Below are 12,079 nucleotides of genomic sequence, written 5' to 3'. Positions count from 1 at the left end.
CCAACCCAAACCATTCTGGGGTCTTGTGATTTATTGCACATTCCTGGAGGAGCTCAGAGCAGGAAGGGGCATTGTGGGGGAGGAAAGGGAGCGTGACCTACTCTGAAGCCCTGGCAGCAGGCAGAGTGGCCCTGGCATGAAGAAACCCAGGGCTGAACCCATCTCTTGGCTCTTCCCCAGTTTTCCTGGCGGCTCTAACGGCAGCACTGGCACCTGAGCCGCTGCTGGGGCAGGTGCTGCAGCAGTTTAACGTTTCATCCGCAGGCAGAGCTCAGGGGAGGCCATGCCAGCGCCCAGCTCGTGCCCTGCTTTGGCTGCCAGTGCATCAGCTGGCCAGGTAAACCCAAACGTTCACCTGGAAATCACTCACAGGTGGGGCCCGGGGTCCGTTCCCGGAGCCTGCAGCCTCGCCCTCCCACCCTGGCTGGCAGTTTCCTGTTTGCCCACGAGGCCGGGGTGCCAAGGGCCCGGCAGGGTTTGTTTTGCTGCAGCACGGGCTGCTCTCAGCGAGGTTTGGGGAGCTGGCTTCCCCCGGGCTGTGGTTTCAGCAGCTGCCAGCCCCGGCCCCGCCGCAGTCAGGCGCAGCGACCGCGCGGGAGCTGGCGGAGCTGACATCAAGGTGCTCACCTGCAGAGGAAGGGGCTCCCAACTGCAGCACCTCCTGCGTGGTCGGCTTGTGGTGACCCAGCCCGGCCCTCCCTGGCGGCACCGGGCTCGGCCCCACGCTCTGCTCCTGCACCTGCTGCCTGCAGCGCTCCTCCCGGGACAGCTCCTGCTTTGCTGCAGCCCAGCACGGGCAAAGGATGGAGCTGGGGCACCAGGATCCCTCTGTGGAGGTGGCACCGTGGCTTTCACCCTTCCAGGGTGGCAGGGACTGTCGGTCTGCCTCCGTGTGCCCTGGGGAAAGAGGTGACAGAATTCCAGAATCCCTGAGGCTGGAAAAGCTCGGAGGGATCATCGAGTCCAACCTGTCCCCAGAGCCCACCTTGTCCCCAGCCCAGAGCCCACCTTGTCCCCAGAGCCCAGAGCCCAACCAACCTGTCCCAGGTCCCACCTTGTCCCCAGCCCAGAGCCCACCCAACCTGTCCCCAGTGCCCACCTTGTCCCCAGCCCAGAGCCCACCCAACCTGTCCCCAGAGCCCACCCAACCTGTCCCCAGTGCCCACCTTGTCCCCAGCCCAGAGCCCACCCAACCTGTCCTCAGAGCCCACCTTGTCCCCAGCCCAGAGCCCACCCAACCTGTCCCCAAAGCCCACCCAGCCTGTCCCCAATGCCCACCTTGTCCCCAGCCCAGAGCTCTGAGTGCCACCTCCAGCCCTTCCTTGGGCACCTCCAGGGATGGGCACTCCAGACCTCCCTGGGCAGCCCTGCCAAGGCCTGAGCACCCTTTCCATGGGGAAATCCTTCCTCAGAGTCCAGGCAGAGCTCAGCGAGGCTGTGCCCCCTGCCCACCTCTGGCCAGGAGCCCCCTGTGCTGCTTTGGGTCTCTAAGCCCAGGTGAATTTCCTAAAGAGAAAGGAGAGCCCCTGAGAAACTCTGGCTCTGTGCAAACACATTCGAAACCCAGAACTTCTTTTCCATCCCAAATTTAAGCCTGGAGGGATTTAACCCCTTGTTTTGCTGCTCCATCTCAATCCATGTGCAGGCAAGAGAGGGAGAATGTGGGGAGAAAATCTGATTCACTCTGCAAATCCCCGCTTGGGACAAGGAGTTTGATTTACCAAGGCCAGAGGTAGTAAAGAGCTTGGACAGGAATTTGCACTAAACCTTTGACACACAAGACATTTCCCTTTCAGGCCAAGACAAACAAAGGAAGGAAGTGTCTGGGACTTTTAAAGTGACCTAGTGGAGACAGGTAAGGGCAGATAAGGGCTGAAGGAAGAGTGGGCTGGGCCAGGGAAGTATCCAGTTTTACAGATTTGTTGGAATCCTGAGTGCTCTGCAAATCAGGCTGAGGGAAGGCAAAACCACCTGGGGAAGGGCCCTTTGCGAGGGGAGAAAGAGGCTGAGCATCCCCGAGTGCTGAGCACAGCCTTTCTGTTCACTCCCTGGCTTTTTTTCCACTCACTTTGCAAAATTCTCTGTGCCTGAGGCTGGCAAAGTTTCCAGGCTCATTAGCTGCTCACCAGCAGGCTCCTGTCAGACCCTGGCCCATCCCTGCCAGACCTCTCAATTTCTCAGCATCATCCTCGGTGCTAAAAAGTCTTTGCCCCTTTCCTGCACTCAGGTCCTGCAATAAAAACAGCAGCTGGAGCCGTTCCTGTGAAAGGGAGAATGACACAGTGTGGTGGAGAGATGGAAACAATCCCACGCGGTAAAAAAGCTCTTCATGGATGCTGTTCTCTGTCCCCACCTGCACAGGGGACACGAGGGATCCCCCTGTTTCCAGGGCTGGGAGTGGGAGCAGCGAGGAGTTTTCTGTGGGGCAGCAGCCAGCCTGGCAAGCACTGGCTTTCCTGGATCCCTCATCCCTGCAGAACAGGATTGCTGCAGCACCATCCCTGCTGACAGATTTAAAATGCCAGCCTTACCCTTGCCCGTACAGGGTTAATTTCCCCTCTCAGGATTTCAGTTTCTCCCTGGAGTCATCTCTTTGGTGACTCCACAGGTTCCCTCCGTGAAACCCTCTGGGAACATTTTGCTCTTTGACCTCAAATCTTTCCCTTCTCCACTAAATTGCTCCAGTTTCTTGTTAACCCTTTATCCCTCGTTCGAGATCTAACACTTGAGATCCATGAGGAGCCCCTGTGGGATTCCCAGAAGGGATGGAGGATACCTGGTGAGACCCCAGGGCCAGAAGGAGCAGGGGGTCCTCAGTGCTGTCCACAGAGCCACTGGCCCCCCTCCCTGGCCTTATCTCGTGGTGAGTTTTGCATTCTGAGTCACTAAACAAACACAGGGACTGCTCTCCCTGGCCAGCACTCCCAGGGTCCAGAGCAGGGCTTGGATGAGGTTCCTCCACATGAGTCTGAGACCATGAAAAACAAAGCTGCTGCTTTCTGGGTTATTTATAAAGCAAACTGCACAAATAAACCTTTCCTACCCAGAACAGTCAAGGTTATGAATCCATAATTCTCCTTTCCTACAGGGACCTTGCTTGTGACTCATTCCTGGCCAGCCTCGGGGGCTCCCAGTGCATGAGCTGGGAATGAGGAGCTGCTGGGAATGAGGAGCTGCTGGGAATGAGGAGCTGCTCACAGCGAGGAAGAGCATGGCAGGGGCAGCCGAAGGCTCCCTACAACGGCTCAGCACGGGGCCACCCTCCTTCCTTAGCACCCAGCCCGGAAAAGCCATCTGTGGGACGATCAAAAATCCTTTCAAATCCCAGAAAATTGGCTGGAGCACCATCTGGAGGCAGCTCCTGGAAGGCGTGGGCAGAGCTGTGACGCTTTTCCTGGGATGGGGATGTGGGTGTCCCTCTGTCCCCTCTGCCCATCACCAGGGACCCTCCAGGAGGAGTTCCCATCCCACCAGGACACAGCAGGATCTGGGATTCAAGGTCTGCAGATCCTTGTCCTGTTCTGCCTCTCCCTGACCAAGTCTGTTCCTGGATATTCTGCCCAGTCATCAGCTACTCTGGCAGGTGACCCCAAAATGAGGGTTTTCCACACTCAGTCTCTCTCCTGGAACCCTTGGATCACATTTTTTTTTCCCTCCAATCTGTGCATTTCCAACCGTGGTGTAACTTTTTAGCTGTGTTTCTCTGCCCTCCATTAGTTGGTGTTACTGGAGCACAGATGGACCTGTGAAATTAGGGAGCACTTGTCCAGAAGTCCTTGGTCTCTTTGGGCTTGATTTGCTATCGATTTTTGCAGGGCTTGATTTGTTATCGATTTTTCTAAGATTTTCTTTCAAGGGCCAGTCTGACTAAAAGTATCTTCTGCTGGGTTTGACCACAACTTTGCTGTCCTGCTCCATCTTTCCGGTAACACTCGTGCAGCGCCGGGTGCCATTTCCCTCTGCGCTCTGGAAGTGGAAATTATTACATTTTTAAATTCTGCTGATGCTGAGAGAAGCTGTGATTTCTAAGAAGCGATGCCGTGCAAGCCCTGACACGTTTCATGTCTCAGCACTCAGCTGTGCTCTGAGCCTTCGGTGAAGAGCCTGGAATTGGTTTTTTTTTTTTCTTCAGGGATTTGCTTTCTGTAATCTGATCATTCATGTTGTTCACAAAGACAACTTGATTTTTCAATATGTGATCCGCTTTCTCCACGGCTGATTGAGGCTTCCTGCACAATGAGCTGACTCTTTGTTGCCAATTCCTGAGGAATTCTCACCAAACACGGGCTCAGAAAGCATTTGCCTGGCTGCAGCCCCGTGGCTGCTTTGGGATGCCCACCCTGGGCAGCCTAGGGAATGTGTTTGAGGCCGATGCATCCCTGGCTGTTTTTTTTTTTTCTCTCCATCTCCTATGTCCACAGCATTAAACACTTCCTTCCCCTTCAGCCCTCGAGGCTTTTCTCAAAGCTGGAACCCCAGGGGCAGCTTGAGCAGGGCCTCCCTATCACCAGAATCTGCTTATCTGCAGCTCAAAGGAAATTCTGCTTGGCTGCTGAGCCCCGGCTCCGGATGGAACCACGAGATGCCCGCACGGCAGAGCCTCGGTGAGAGGAGCTGCTCCCCAGGAAGATTGGCTGGGAAAACCATCAGGGGCTCTCCTTGCACGGGGTCAGAGCCAGCCCGGTGCCACGGGGCTCATCCGAGGCTCTCGGGGCAGGAGGTTTCAGGATTTTGGTGCTTCAGAGAGAGGGAGTCCAGGGACCCGACGAACATTGACGTGGGGAGAAACGTCTCGGGGCTGAAACATCAAATAAAACCCCGTGGAATGAAATACGACCACAAGGACTGGATGAAGCCATTAGGAGTCTGGGCAGGTTTAAGAGCTCACTTGTGCAGAAAGGGGGGGGTTTGGTATTTTCAAGTGTTTCTACACCACTCACGGCGTTCCCCAGGGCCTCGTGCTGCTAAAAATAAACCACTCAGGAAGGCTCTGACAGCCTTCGCAGAGCTTCAGGTGCTCTGAGCTGAAAAAGAGGAGAAAAAGCCACGAGAAAAGAATGGATGAGGCTGTTAGACGTGCCTGGGTGAGAAACAACCACCTCCAGCTCCGCTTGACAGAGGAGCGAGCAGGGAGCTGTGGTCTCACTGGGGGGAAATTATAGTTTAGAGAAAAGAGCTCACCTCTGTCCCTTTGTTTCCTGAAAGCTGATGGAGGAAGACTCAGAATTAGGGAGAGGGAGACAGAGTTTGTTTTCTCTTTCTAGAAAACACTGCATGTTTTTATTCTCCCCGTTCTTTGTTGCGTGTGTTTAGATAAAAGTTAGGACACAAAGGCTTTGCTGGGTCGGTGCCAAGCTAAAGCTCAAGAAAACAAACCTCAGCCTTCAAGGCCGAGGGGTTCAGTGGGTCGTTAAAGCCAGTCCTGCTCGCACAGGAAATCACATCATGTAATCTCTTGTTTGGGACTTTGGCAAAGGATAAAATCCTTCTCAGGAGGGAGCGCTGCCATTTCGGAGAGCAGCAGCCCAAGAGAAGCACAGCGTTTGAGGGAGCAGGGATGTTTCAGGATCTGTCTGCAGAAATACCCAAGCTCCATCCCTGGTTGGGAGAGCCATTATTAATTTCATGGCAATTAAAACTACCTTCCTTTCCATGCTATCTCACCAAGAGAGGTGAGAAGAAAATATTCCCCTGCCCAATCCAGGAGCTGTTCCACCATTCCTGATCCAATTCTTTATGCCTGAAAAACACACTTTACTTCTTCCCTTCTGCTCTGCAAGGAAACCACAGACAGTTGTCCTCCGTGCAGGGCTTGTCGCAGTCTTGGATCCGCTCTGGAGTTCTTTTATCCAAAGCGTTTCTTTCTCTTTCTCATGGGCCATGTGGAACAGTATCAAAAGCCATAAAACTTTATGTATTTACAGCCTCTTCTGGGAGCACAGCACTCAGAACATCGTTGTAGATGTAAATTAGCTCAATTATCTTTGCTCGGGATGGTTGGATCGTGCCCAATTACCGTTGCAGTTTCTCATTCTCTGTGGTGCTGACAAACAACCCGTTTAAGTGCTTGTTCCACGGTTTTCCCAATCCCAACACCACATAATTCTCTCTGATCTTCAGCCTCTGTTTTATGAGAAACCTTTGGCATTCTTCCTTAACTATTTTCCACCCTCTCTGGGTTAAGGTTCCCTTCTTGGCTTTCTGGCACCTGCAGAGTGAATTTAATCTTTCCCAAATCACCTGAGCGTGTGCTATGAATTCTAGTGCATCTCTGCCCTGTTTTTTCATTGCTACACTGAGATGTCTCTCCTCTCTCAATCATAACCCTCATCTGAGCCATCACCCTTGGAAGTTGTGACATTTCGGCCTTCTTGGCATTACCCTCCATCAGCTCCTTGTCTGGAGAACAACTGAGATGCACAGATTCCTTCCACACACAGAAACTCCTCTGTTAATTGCCAGTGAGAGCTGCTGCTGCTGCAATCTTATCAAATCTGCACACCGCAATTTTTCATTACGTTATGCCGTGATAGCAGGGCCACGTGCCTTTGGACCAGCTGCTGGGATCAGAAATTCTGATTTTCCCTTGTGCCTTGGCTTTTGTTAGTTAACGACACCAAAAATCCCACGGATTCTCTTGAACTGTCTCCTGGTGGGCCTGGTCAGCTCCTCATCGATTCATTTCTGGAGTAAACAACGAAGAAAGAGTAAAAAAGAGTGGCTGCTCTCTGCACGCCCTCATTGTGCTCTGAGCTGAACCATTCCCAGACCCCTGGAGTGACTGAGCAGGTCCTGGGTGTTCCCAAACAAAACCCTTGAGGGGTGTCTGAATTCAGGGACTGCTCCAAGTGGAGCTGCAGGAGCCACTTCCAGCGTTTCACACAGAATCCCTGAGTTACTCAGGTGGGAAAAGCCCTCTGAGACCAACCAAGCTTGATCCCCACCTTGTCACCCCCACCAGAGCACTGAGTGCCACGTTCCCAAAGCCTGACCACCCTTTCCATGAAGTTCTTCCTGAATTTTCACTGCCTTTTCGAATTTCCTGGGCTTTTCCTCGCTCCCAGATGTGGTGATGGCTACAGCCCCTCACAGAGCACTGAGTGCCACATGCAGTCATTCCCTGGACACCTCCAAAAGCCCAACCCTGACCACCCTTTCCATGAAGTTCTTCCTGAATTTTCACTGCCTTTTCGAATTTCCTGGGCTTTTCCTCGCTCCCAGATGTGGTGATGGCTACAGCCCCTCACAGAGCACTGAGTGCCACGTGGAGCCCAACCCTTCCCACCCTTTCCATGAAGTTCTTCCTGACTTTTCACTGCCTTTTCTTGAACTTTCCTTTTTGAATTTCCTGGACTTTTCCTCGCTCCCAGGTGATGGCTGCAGCCCCTCACAGGGCAGGAGCTGGACCAAAAGGGAGAGTTAAGGACTCCCAACATCCCAACCTCTCCCAGCGCTGCCCAGCAGGATGCTGCTGCTGCTCTCCCTGCCCCAGATGAGCTCCTGGAGCTTCCCAGCCTGGCAGAGCAGCGAATGCTCCGCGTTTATCACCCCATCAGAGCAGTTGGAAGACAGTTGAGTGTCTCGGGGGCGCAGATAGCAGGGAAGGCTTTGCTCCGGGAGATAAGCTGCCCTCCCTTGGTATCTCGGTGTCTTCCAGCCCCTCCAGACACACCCTGGCTGCTGGGGATGGCGAGAGCTGGGGGCAGTTAACCGAAGCCCTGGCTATCATCCCTGCTCTGCTCCCTGGAATCGTTCCTCCCGCGCTGATCAAGCCTCTGCAGCGACCTCACTGCCTGTAAACAGGCAGCCAAAGCCTCCTGCTTTTGGAGATGGATTCATTCAGGAGGGAAAGGTGCTTCTGGAAGGTATTTGAAAGGTTTTGAAATGCACAACAGCTCAATTTTCTGCTTGAGTGGCTGCCCGGCAGAGAAAAAACACCACGAGCATCCCCTGTTGGATTTGGGGGAATCGGGAGCGTCTGGAGTGCGGCTGTTCCCTGCCAGCTCCACTCAGAGCTCCCTGTGTCACTGCACAAATCCAGGCTCTGGGGGTCACCCAGCACTCGGCTGTGAGCAAGGCAGAAAGTCCAGGCCACCTTTGTCTGGAGGAATCAGTAGATCCAAGCACCACTGTTGGAGTCAGGGCGTGCACAGAGGCTGCACACCCAAAGCATTTAGAAACAAGGAGAGCAAATATTGAGGTGAGGCAACAACACTGGTTTCACAGTTTCTGCCTATATTACATAAAAAAAATATTTCCTTTTTCATTTTAAATGCTGCCCAGTCCTTCCCTTGGGCCCTGCTCAGCCCAGAAGGATGAACACCCTTCCCCAGGCAGCTCTCTAGGGTCCTGCTCTGTTTTCTGCCACAGGAAACCACCTCTTTCGCAAACACAGATATTTTCATCCAAATAAAGGGCAGTGGGTTGGAATATTGTTAAAAAGAATCCAGCTGCGAGGCAGAAATGTAAAAGCGGTGAAAAGCACCGCTCTTTTTTCACAGCTTGGGGTGAGAACGGCTCTGAAAAAACGCAGCAGAGTCATCCGTGGGGAGCCTCTGCCATCTGCTGGCACCGAGTCCTGCGGCAGCGCCTCGGAGAGACTGCCAGCGAACAGACAGGAGGGGAAACGGGAGGGTTTGAAGTCCCTAAACCCTTTTTTCTGCGAGAAACATCCCCTGAAACATCAAAAATACTGAGGCCATAGAAAGGTTTATGGTGGGAGAGACCTAAAAAATCATCCAGTTCCACGCCCCTGCCATGGTTCCACCTGCCTTTTTCTGCAAGAATCACCTGAAACAGCAAAAATACTGAGGCCATAGAAAGGTTTATGGTGGGAGAGACCTAAAAAATCATCCAGTTCCACGCCCCTGCCATGGTTCCACCTGCCTTTTTCTGCAAGAATCACCTGAAGCATCAAAAATGCTGAGGCCATAGAAAGGTTTATTTTGGGAGGAACCTAAAAAATCCTCCAGTTCCACGTCCCTGCCGTGGTTCCACCTGCCCAGGTTGCTCCAAGCCCCATCCAGCCTGGCCTTGGACATTTCCAGGGATCCAGGGACAGCCCCAGCTGCTCTGGGCACCTGTGCCAGGCCTTCAGCACCTCGATAGCAAAGGATTCTCTCCTCAAGATTCCAAGCAGGTGGAGACCCCCCGGTTTTCAGCCAGGGATTTGTACAAAGTTATGAATTTAACACCTCTGCGCGAGGATTAAAGGTTAAAGGCTTATCAAGTTTAAAGCCTTCTTTGCCCAGAGAGGTTTGTACTCCCCGTGGGAGCAGCACAGCCAGTGGGAGCTGAAAAGGTGCAAATGGAAACTGTGACAAAGAGAAAACACCTTTTTGTTACCTGTTCTCTTACTCATAACAGCCTCACTTGGGCTCGAATGCCAGCAAGGAAGTTACAGACAATTCACAGATGTTCAGCCAGGACTCGGACTGTGGCAGGGAAATTCTGCAGCCACACCTCAAAGTATTTTTAGTCCTGGCCTTGGCTACTCAGATGGAGCTTCTTGAAGCTTCCCAGTGCTGCAGGCACTCTTTGCAGAACAGGTTCTGTCTTTTTTTCCAGGTTCTGTCTTTCCTGCTCCACGGTGCAGCTCACTCTGGTGGTTCAGAGCCCCTTCCTCGCGGCCCAGAATCAGCTGAAGGAAATTCATAACAAACAGGTGCTTTTCTGGACAAATAAACCAGGATTTCCTTTCAACCAGCTCAGAATTCGATCAGTATTATTCGATGTAACAGAATGTTTTGAAGCCAAGGACTGTTTTCAAACCACCGACAAAAATATTTGTATTATTTTTTCCTCTGCATCTCATTGCAGCTCTTTTGCTTTTCCTTCCCACCATTTATCTTTCACAACACCAAGCCTTGCCTGTACTTCCTATTTGGCTGCTGGTTGGTAGTTTTCTCATTTGCTGTTATTTTTGACTTCCATCCAAGCTTTGTATGATATTAATAGCTGCTGCACAGAACTGTAATCATCCTCAAACCAGCCCTAATATTAGCAGAAGTAGCCAAGAACTGTTGTCAAGGCCTGAGGGATTTGGGCAGAGAATTTTCTCCTCCATCCTGCCAGTTCTGCCCCAGCCCAGGGAGACAAAACTTCTGCCCAGCACCCAACTCACACAGCCCCATCCTGGCCACCCCAGGCAAGAGAGAGGCAGCTTGGTCGAGCCCAAATGCTCAGAAAGATGCTGAAAGAAGATGCTGATGTGAAGATTCAAGAATTAGATGTTACCCGTTGTCTAATTAATGCTTCTGCCTAATCAAGCTACAGCAATCACTCATTGTTCACCCAGCAGTGCTAACACTAATAGCCAAATTACTCATTTTCTATTAAAGGTTGTCAGCAATAGAAAAAAATAAACAGGGGATAAAAGCATCTACCCTGCTCCTCCAGCAGTAAATTCTCCTCCTTCCTTTCCTGCTGCAGTGACTCATCAGCATCCTGAGGGGGAAATAGTGATGGGTTTTTTCTTCTTAGCTGGGAGGGATGTGATTCTAAGGCTGGTGGTTTCTTCCTTCTCTGTTTAGAGTTTACTTGAGGCTACTTTTAAAAATGTCTTTTCTGCTGTTCTCTCCACTGGAATCTTTCTTGCCAGGGCTGCAATCCCCCGTTACACCCAGACATACCACGTGTCCTGCATTTTACCTGTATTTTTTCTGTCACTTCACTGGTTTCTGTCACCTCCCAAAACCTCAGTGGTTAGCAGTTGCTTCCTGGTGAGCTGGTGATAGTCCTGGGGCCATCTCCAGCTCAGCATCCTGTGCTCTGTCAGCACTTCCTGCTCCTTAGGGAAGGAGTTGGGATTTTCCCCACACCAAACTGTGCAAATGCAATTGCCATCCCCTTTTTGCCGGGCCGTTCTGTGACAGGCAGATGAGAAACTCCAGCAAAACTGACGGGGCAGATTCAGACAAGCCCTGGGGACAAAGTCCTGCAGAGCCACACGGAGCCTTTGGCTCGTCACTGATGATGCCAAAGTGATGCCGTGCTTCCTTTCCGATGGATCCTCCATCACCTAAAAGCTGCACACCAAAGTCCTTTTCAGCAGGGAGAAGGTCTCCAGGGGGGAGTGCAGATCCTGCTGCTCTGACCACAGAGCTCCCTTTCTTGTCTCTTCCATTTTATCAAGGGAAGGTGATAACTTCCAGCTAGGAAGAGAACACTTTCATTTTTGGTTTCAACTCTTCCTGTTTCGTTTCATCCTCGGCAAGTGGTTTCATCTGACTCCACCCAGGAGAAAGCTTCCTTATTTAAAGCCCAGTCTCCAGGTTACAGACTGTTCTGCCCAGGATCTGCTGCTGGCTGGAGGAGGTGCAGCCAAGCCATCGTCCCTCGGCAGTGACATGATGCCCGCAGGAACAATGAGGTGAGTGCACAGCATCCCTTCTTGTCACAGCTGCCACAGCCACAGGGTGTGGGGGGACAAGGCTCAGCATCCTGGCTCAGCACCTCGCTGTGGTTAAGGCTGGAAAGGGCCTCAGAAAGTCACCTTGTCCAAGGCTCTGCTCAAGCAGGGCCAACCCTGACTGCATCCAGACACCTCTGGAGTCTCTCTGAGGGTGGAGACTGTACAACCTGTCCAGGAAAAATGTGCAAGGCCTCTCTTCTGCTCACATTTAATTTTCCTGATGTGCAGATGGAGCTTCCTGGGCTTGTTTGTGCTCTTTTTGCCCTGGCACTGGGCATCACTAAAAAAACCTGGCACTGCTTTGCCTTCAGCTATTTCTACAGCTCTAAGATCCTGCCGAGCCTTCTCTTCTCTGAGCTGAACAGGCTCAGCTCTCTCAGCCTTTCTTCATGGAAGAGAGACTCCAGTCTAACACTCTCCTTACCTTGCTGGGCTCTTTTTTGAGCCACTTCTTCACCCTCCAGCTGAAGATACAATCCCTGCTTCCTCCTCACAGAAGGAGAAACGAGAAAAACCAGTCTTTCTACTCGTGGGTGAGGCTGCTCCACTCTCCCTTTTCTCAGCCCATCCAAGGGCTTTGCCTTAGGTGAGGGAGCAGCCCTGGCTCCAGGCACTGGAACACAATGGAATCACCATTGCTGTTCTCTAATGGGAAGGCTCACAGAG

The sequence above is a fragment of the Onychostruthus taczanowskii genome, unplaced genomic scaffold, assembly GCF_017590055.1.
Source record: "Onychostruthus taczanowskii isolate IOZ18803 unplaced genomic scaffold, ASM1759005v1 scaffold178, whole genome shotgun sequence".
In the NCBI taxonomy this organism is placed as follows: domain Eukaryota; kingdom Metazoa; phylum Chordata; class Aves; order Passeriformes; family Passeridae; genus Onychostruthus; species Onychostruthus taczanowskii.
This window is presented reverse-complemented; position numbering follows the sequence as displayed.